Source organism: Bufo gargarizans, unplaced genomic scaffold, assembly GCF_014858855.1.
Source record: "Bufo gargarizans isolate SCDJY-AF-19 unplaced genomic scaffold, ASM1485885v1 fragScaff_scaffold_293_pilon:::fragment_2:::debris, whole genome shotgun sequence".
Classification (NCBI taxonomy): Eukaryota; Metazoa; Chordata; class Amphibia; order Anura; family Bufonidae; genus Bufo; species Bufo gargarizans.
Genome location: NW_025334084.1, coordinates 863,408 through 870,797, shown reverse-complemented (window position 1 = coordinate 870,797; position 7,390 = coordinate 863,408). Strand labels below are relative to the sequence as shown.

Below are 7,390 nucleotides of genomic sequence, written 5' to 3'. Positions count from 1 at the left end.
GAGGTGCAATCCATCCCTACAATAGAGCCTGTAGCCAACAGAGAAGTCGGACCAGTTCTCCAGGAACCCAAACCCCTCCTTCCTATACCAGTTTTTGAGCCACTTGTTAACCTCCCGCTGCCTTTTGTTGTGTGGTTCGTGGTACCGGTGAGTATTTTGGAAAACACTATCTTTGAGGTCCTTCCCCTAAGCTTTTGACCTAAATCCCTAAAATCATTTTTAAGGACGCTCCAACTACCTCTAACTTTGTCATTGGTTCCGATATGGACCATGACCGCTGGATCTTTTCCAGCCCCTCCCAGTAATTTGTCAACCCAATCCAGGATGTGTCGAACTCGAGCGCCAGGAAGACAACACACAGTCCGACGATCCTGGTCTTTGTGACAGATTGCCCTATCTGTAGCTCTAATAATTGAGTCCCCCACTACCAGCACCTGTCTGGCCTGCCCTGCTCTCCTGGTCCCCTGCTTACTGGAGCTGACATTCCCCTGACTGGAAGAGGAAGTGTCTGGCTGCAGCATGACAGAAAAAAAATAAACACCTGCTCGTCTAGGCACTGATACATTTGTGTTTTCCCTAACTCCCCTCTAAGCGTAGTTCACACACAGGATAAGATCCGGCTTTTCTCAGCCCGAAGGTCCAGCAGCCTCCTGGCTGTGACCTACACCAGTACCTTGGGGGGATATAGTCCAGAAGTCCTCCCGACTCTGACCATGCAAACCTCTTTCCGCAGGTGTCGATGGGTCCCCCAAAACTCAGGCTTTCACACAGCCCCTTGGCCCCTCAGCCCTCCTGGCTGAGACCACACAGAACCTCTGCAGGCTTACGTTCCCAAGTCCTGATGAGAGAGGTCTGATACACAGTTGGTTCCCTGTACAATGTAGTCCCCACTCTTCTCTGTTGCAGCAGCAGATGTAGGAGTACCACCGTTCTCTTTGAGAAACCCAGAGGAAGTTTCATCCCGTGTCCCTTTAAGTGCTTTGTCTGTGTCTTCTGCAGTATTCTGTGCTTCTTTTTCTGCCTCTTCTACCTGGCACTTTAACTGTTTCATATGAACATTACTTTTCTCTGCCTGGTCTTAATACTGTTCAGCATTGCGCCTTTCATCTTCCAGTTGCATTAGCACATCCTTCAGCTTTTTCTCCGAGCGACGGACTTGTTTATTTGCAACCTGTCTTTTGTTTCAGTATCAAGCTGTTCCTCCAGTTGTGCGATCTTTGCTTCCAAGGCTGTGATGGATGCCTTGAATTTGGATTTAATAGAGTCTTCCAATTCTTGCAATTTTGCTTTTAACTTCTTGTTTTGTCGATCCAATTGCTTACGGGCATTCAAGTTCTTCTGATCATTACTACATTCTGCATTCAGATCAGCATTCATCTGGTCAATCTGGAGAGTAGCCTTTCTCAGTCTGTCATTGGCCAATTCAGTATTACCCTGTTCCTCCTTCAGTTTTTCCTCCAGTTGTGCAATGCGAGATTCTAAATATCTTTTCTTCTAAAGCCAGCACCTCTACCACTGCTATTTGCAATTTCATCTTCCAGTTGGGCTGGCCTTTTGGCACGCTCTGCCACAGCAAGCTCCAGGGCCGTCTTTAACGTGGGGCAAGAGGGGCAGCTGCCCCGAGCCCAGTTGGTCCTGGGGGACCCAAGGCAGCTGCCTCTTGAGCGCTGGCCACTGGTGATGTGGGGGGCGGCGGCAGGGCACAGGGAGATGAGCGCTTCCATTGTGGAAGCACTCATCTCCATAGTCATCTGTATCGCCGTCCTCAGGACAGCGATACAGATGGAAGTGCTTCGGCGAGGCAGGGGAGGGAGAGGCGTCTCCCTTCCCTGTTCCTCTAATAGGCTCACAGGCCGGTGCAGGCGGCAGGATGACTTCATCGCGCAGCCTGAGCAGTACAGCTACTGGCACATGATTGGGGGGCATCTATGGGAGCACCTGTTACTGGGAACATGATTGGGGGAATCTATGGGGGCACCTGTTACTGGCACATGATTGGGGGGCATCTATGGGGGCACCCGTCACTGGGACATAATTGGGGGTATCTATGGGGGCACTTGTTACTGGCACATCTATGGGGGCACTTGTTACTTGCACATGATTGGGGGCATCTATGGGGGCACCTGTTACTGGCACATGATCGGGGGGCATCTATGGGGGCACTTGTTACTGGCACATGATTGGGGGGCATCTATGGGGGGACCTGTTACTGGCACATGATTGGGGGGCATCTATGGAGGCACTTTTTACTGGAACATGATTGGGGGCATCTATGGGGGCACTTGTTACTGGAACATGATTGGGGGGCATTTATGGGGGTACTTGTTACTGGCACACAATTGAGGGCAACTATGGGGGCACTTGTTACTGGCACATGATTGGGGGGCATCTATGGAGGCACTTGTTACTGGCACATTATTGGGGTGCATCTGTGGGGACACATCTTACTGGCACATTATTGGGGGCACTGTGGGGGCATCTATGGGGGCACTTCTTACTGGCACATTATTGGTGGCACTTCTTACTGGCACATTATTGGGTGGCACTATGGGGGCACTTACTGGCACATTATTGGGGGCATCGAATGAGGCCACAAAGAAGCGGTATTTCATATGGGTAATGGGGAGAGGAACACTATGGGGGCTTCTACAGAGGCCACAAAGAAGGTTTTTTTTATATGGGGGGCTTTGTATAGGAGTATTTTATACTGGGGCACATTATGGTGGGTACTATGGGGAAGGGGAGAGAGGAGTACTATGGGCTCATCTATGGGGGTACTAAGAGGGGTATTTTATACTTGAAAATTATGGGGGACACTGAGGGCATCTACTGGGGCACTATATATGGGGCATTTTAAACTGGTACATTATGGGGGGCACTAGGAAGAAGGGGAGAGGGGCATTATGGGGCATTTACTGGGGGCACTATATAGGAGTATTTTATACTGGCACATTACAGGGGCCCTATGGGGGCATTAGCTCAACTGGGGGTGTGCTGCTACGCAGTTAAAATCTATATAGTTTAATTCATATGATATTCTATATTTGTTTATATGCTCCCATCCAGTGGCCGTTTTTGGTAATGCACTTGTTTTTCTTGTTCTTGATATCTGTGATTAATTTCCTTTCCTTGCTCCACCCCTTCTTCTGTGTACTTCACTTCCTGTATTTTCATACTGCTCCAGCCATATGTACAGGTACACATGCATTCTCATGTACGCTTATGAAAGCATCATCTTTTGACCGCACAATACTGGAATCCATCTGTTCTGCTGTACTGTTATCTGGCTTACAGAATAAAGCAACTTACATGGATAAATTCGGTGTTGGTGAGTTCAAGCTATTTGATAAGGATTGTCCGCAGTGATTATATCTACTTACACAGGCCAGGCATAGAGGTCTCACTAGGAATAAATCGCTATTACAATAATTGGAGTCAGAATAGGGGCATTAAAAGGGGGTATTTTTTGTACTGCACACTATAAGGAGAATTATTACTACTGGGGGCATTATGATGGGCTTTATTACTACTGGGGGTCTATGGGGAACATGATTACTAGTATGGGCACTATGGGAGCATTATTACTTCTGGGGCACAGTGGGGACATGTTGGGGGCACTGTAGAAGCACTATTACTACCATGTGTGCTCTAGCAGATAATTATTCCTATTGGTGGGACTTTTGGAAGCACTATTAGTGTCAGGGGCACTATTTTCTGGGCGCAGTTACTTTAGGGCACTGTGTGCCAATAATTATTTAAGGGCACTATCTGCATGGTACTACTATTACCAGGGGGTTTATCTGTTTCAGCAGTATAGTATTGGGGAGCACAGCGGCACAGTATTGGGGGTGGTAGGATGATTTGTCCAGAAGAAGGGAGGATGATGGAAAAGTAGTAAACTAAGATTTTGTTTGTCAAACTGCAGACGAGAAATGGCAGAAAAATGGTGGTCTGGTCTAAAGGTCAGAAAGGAGAAGATGAGGAAAGAGAACATCTACATCAAAGAGACATCACTGGATGTAAGAGGTATGTGGCACTGTATTACCCTGTATGTAGGGGTGGATGGAGGGGTTAGTAGTACAGAACTACCTGCACATTGTAAAGAAAAAAATAAAAATCTGAAAAATACTATATATTTGTGCCAGAAGTTGTGGTTTTTACATTTTTTTAATAATGATCAAGCCATTTAATTTGATACTTTTGTGCTGATTCTTTTTTTTCTCTATATTAAGGGACGCTATAGTCACCAGAACCACAACAGCTAAACGTAGCAGTTCTGGTGTCTATAGCATGTCTCGGCAAGCATTTTAATGTAAACACTGCCTTTTCAGAAAAAAAGGCAGTATTTACATTACTGCCAAGGAACACTCATCATTATTAAAGTTTACTACTCTACGAGGTGTGTGTTTTTATTTTTTTGTGTGTTGTGGTGGAGGGCCTGATTGCATGCTAGGGTGTAGGAAGGCAGGATCCAGAGGGCCCAAGTAAATTCTTGCCCAGGGTCCAATCAATATTAAAGACGGCCCTGCTCTCCTCCTGCATATGGATCCTCTACGCCTCCAGACTTTTAAGTTTCTTTTCATTTTCTTTAGACTGACTTAAAATATCATCCCTGGATGCTCTAGTGTCTTCCAACTCTTTCTGGGAATCCTTCCTTTGCGCCTGCAATTTACGCTGTTGTTTGATGGCTTCTTCTCAATTTTTGTTTGCAGAGTCAATTTGTCTTTTAGATCCATCTTGAGCTTCTTTCTGGCTGCTACAGCCAATGAATGTTGCTTCCTTTCATCTTCAAGCTCTGCTTCCATTTCTTTTACTTGTCTGACAAGTTGTTTCTTCTTGTCCTCCCTCTGCTCATCATGTCCTTGCAGATCTCTCTCAAATTGTGCCCTCAGAGCTCGCAGATTAACTTCTAAGCGCAACTTGGCATCCTCTGTGGCTTATAATTCATCTTCATCAACCCTGCACCCGAGCTCACTAACCATAGAAAACTGTGAAGACTGCTTATCCGCACCTGGTACATGTGGTACACCCTTCAGCACTAACAAAATAACTAAATAATGTTGTCATAAAAGGCAGAAAGATGCTCAAATCCCCATATGCTGTTGCGCATATATAATAGGGGGAGCAAATCCTGCAATGTTCGCTGTGTGTCGGACTTTATGCCCCTGTAATAGCCCATACGGCCCCTGTAATTGCCCATACGGCACAGGCAGGTTACCGTTAGGTCCCGTGCCACTTTGAGAGACCTTGACGGGGTGCGTTGGCTCCGGTATGTTCTTGATATAAGAATATATTGGCGAAAGTCTCATTTTAATATCAGTGTGAGGGTTTAGCCATATATTGTCAATTGCATTTTCCATTGTAGTGCACAATTTTTCTTTGTAAATGTTTACACCCTGCAGCACTGCCACACTTTACTGCACATTTATCACAGTAGGTTCCCTCAGCTATGTGCTCTAAAACTTAATCAGCATCTTTAAATCACATACAATTTTACCAGCAGGGTGAGGTTTTTCCCCGATCACAAGCTGCATAGGAAAGGGGATGTAATAATAATCATCATATATTTCAGATGACCCTACATTTTCATCATGCCTTTCAGTTAAGTTGACATGTTCACTCTGAACCATTGTTTTTAATGGTCGTTTCACCGAAACGATTGTGTATACTGTGCAACTCCCTTACACCTTCATTTAAAGGGATAGGTGCAGATTCTGCAGGAGTTATGTTACTTACTGCAGAAAGGTCTCCATTTCCCCACAGCTCCCAGAACAAGGGGAAATCACCTCCCAACCTTACATCATGCACGAGCTTGTTAGAACCATCATGTTCATAAGTCCCAGTTATCACTGGAGTCTCACCCTCAATGAGAGCCACAAAATCATACTTGCTATTCCCATGTATGTCCGGCACACTTAGCATTTTGTTCAACTCATAGTCACCAGCTACCAAGCTGGCATGTACCAAGCTCACCTGGTTCCCTGCGTCCAACAATGCTTGTGCTTGGACTAGACTGTTATTTACCACAATGTCACACATTTTTGTCGCAGTATCTAGTCCCGGTGTCTTAACACCTACCGGCTCAGCAGGTAGCGACTGCTTCTGAGGTCGTAGAGCCCTGGTCAGTAACATGCCCAACCTCCAGAGCCTTGCTCACTATCACATTGTCTCCTACACCAGTAATAAGAGGAATGGTCTTACCACTTGACCAGTGTCAGACTGGGGTGCCTAGGGCCCACCGTACAGATACATTCAAATAATCCCTGCTCACACAGCAGCAAGACGCTACAAGGTGATTGATTATGGGGGTCTCCACAGCAAATTTGAGAAGGTAAGTCCCTGGGAAAAGAAGGTACTAGCTGGCCACCTGATCGCATCAATAGTAATAAACTGTGAAGTTTATTAAATTATCTACCCATATATTATATGAAAATAGGCTGGTTGTGGTGCTATACACTGCCTATCTATATCTACAGTATATCTATATCTAGTGCAGTAACTATAGTGTGTCATGTCTCATGTGCCATTTGTTCAGGGGGTGGGAGACTAGGGGTCCACTTTGCTCAGGGGCCCACCAGGGGATTCACCAGTACCCTTGTGGGCCAGTCCGAGCCTGCACTTGACGTCATGGGTTTTGCACTCCCGGGAGATGTGGGTGCTGGTGCTGCAGGGACAACTCCCCCAAAGTAATCATCCTTCTCCTGGATCTTGGGAACCTCCTGCCCTTGGTTCCTGGTGCCATGATGACATAAAGGCTCCTCAATGCAGTGGTTGCCATGGGAATCGCCTTGACCTTGAATCCAGTCTTCTCTCTCAGGATGATGAGTCACACACTTTTCCTCTGATTCTCCAGCCGCACAATTGGAATCTCTATCTCTGCTCCATAGCTGCCAAAAAAATGGAAATTCTCTACCCAGCACAAATTCTACCTCCAGGATCTTACATTTCAAGAGCTCCCACTTTACAGAGCCATAGTCCGTTACAAAAGGTCAGAGCCACCATGGTATCTGTCTCTGGCCCCCTATCCAAGAAGTCCAGTATGGCAGGCATAACCCGGGACACTTGTTGGCGAGCATCTAGAATGACTCCCAGCGGGATTTCCCAAATCACCAAATTGCAGGATCTTTCATATGTTTTGTCATATCTCCTGATCAACCAATCATCCATTGCACAGTCCTCCAGCTGGCAACATTCCCACCAATACTTTGCTTCACCTGATGGACTGCCATTCGCTTGTAGGGGTTCATCCACAGCAGTCTCTCTTTGCCATGCATTGGCCTGCCTCAGCTGCTTGTTGAGATCCTCAATCCACTCTTATAGCAACAGACAGTCCTGTAGCAACACATTTTCTGCAACTTGGGCTTCTGGCCCTTTAAATTTTAGCAAGTTT

General features: G+C 46.3%; 1 pseudogene; it reads right to left on the bottom strand.

Annotated features, from left to right (window-relative positions):
• Nucleotides 1-823: 823 nt before the first annotated feature.
• LOC122922377 lies at nt 824-6,132 on the bottom strand (annotated as a pseudogene).
• Between the last annotated feature and the right edge of the window lie 1,258 nt (nt 6,133-7,390).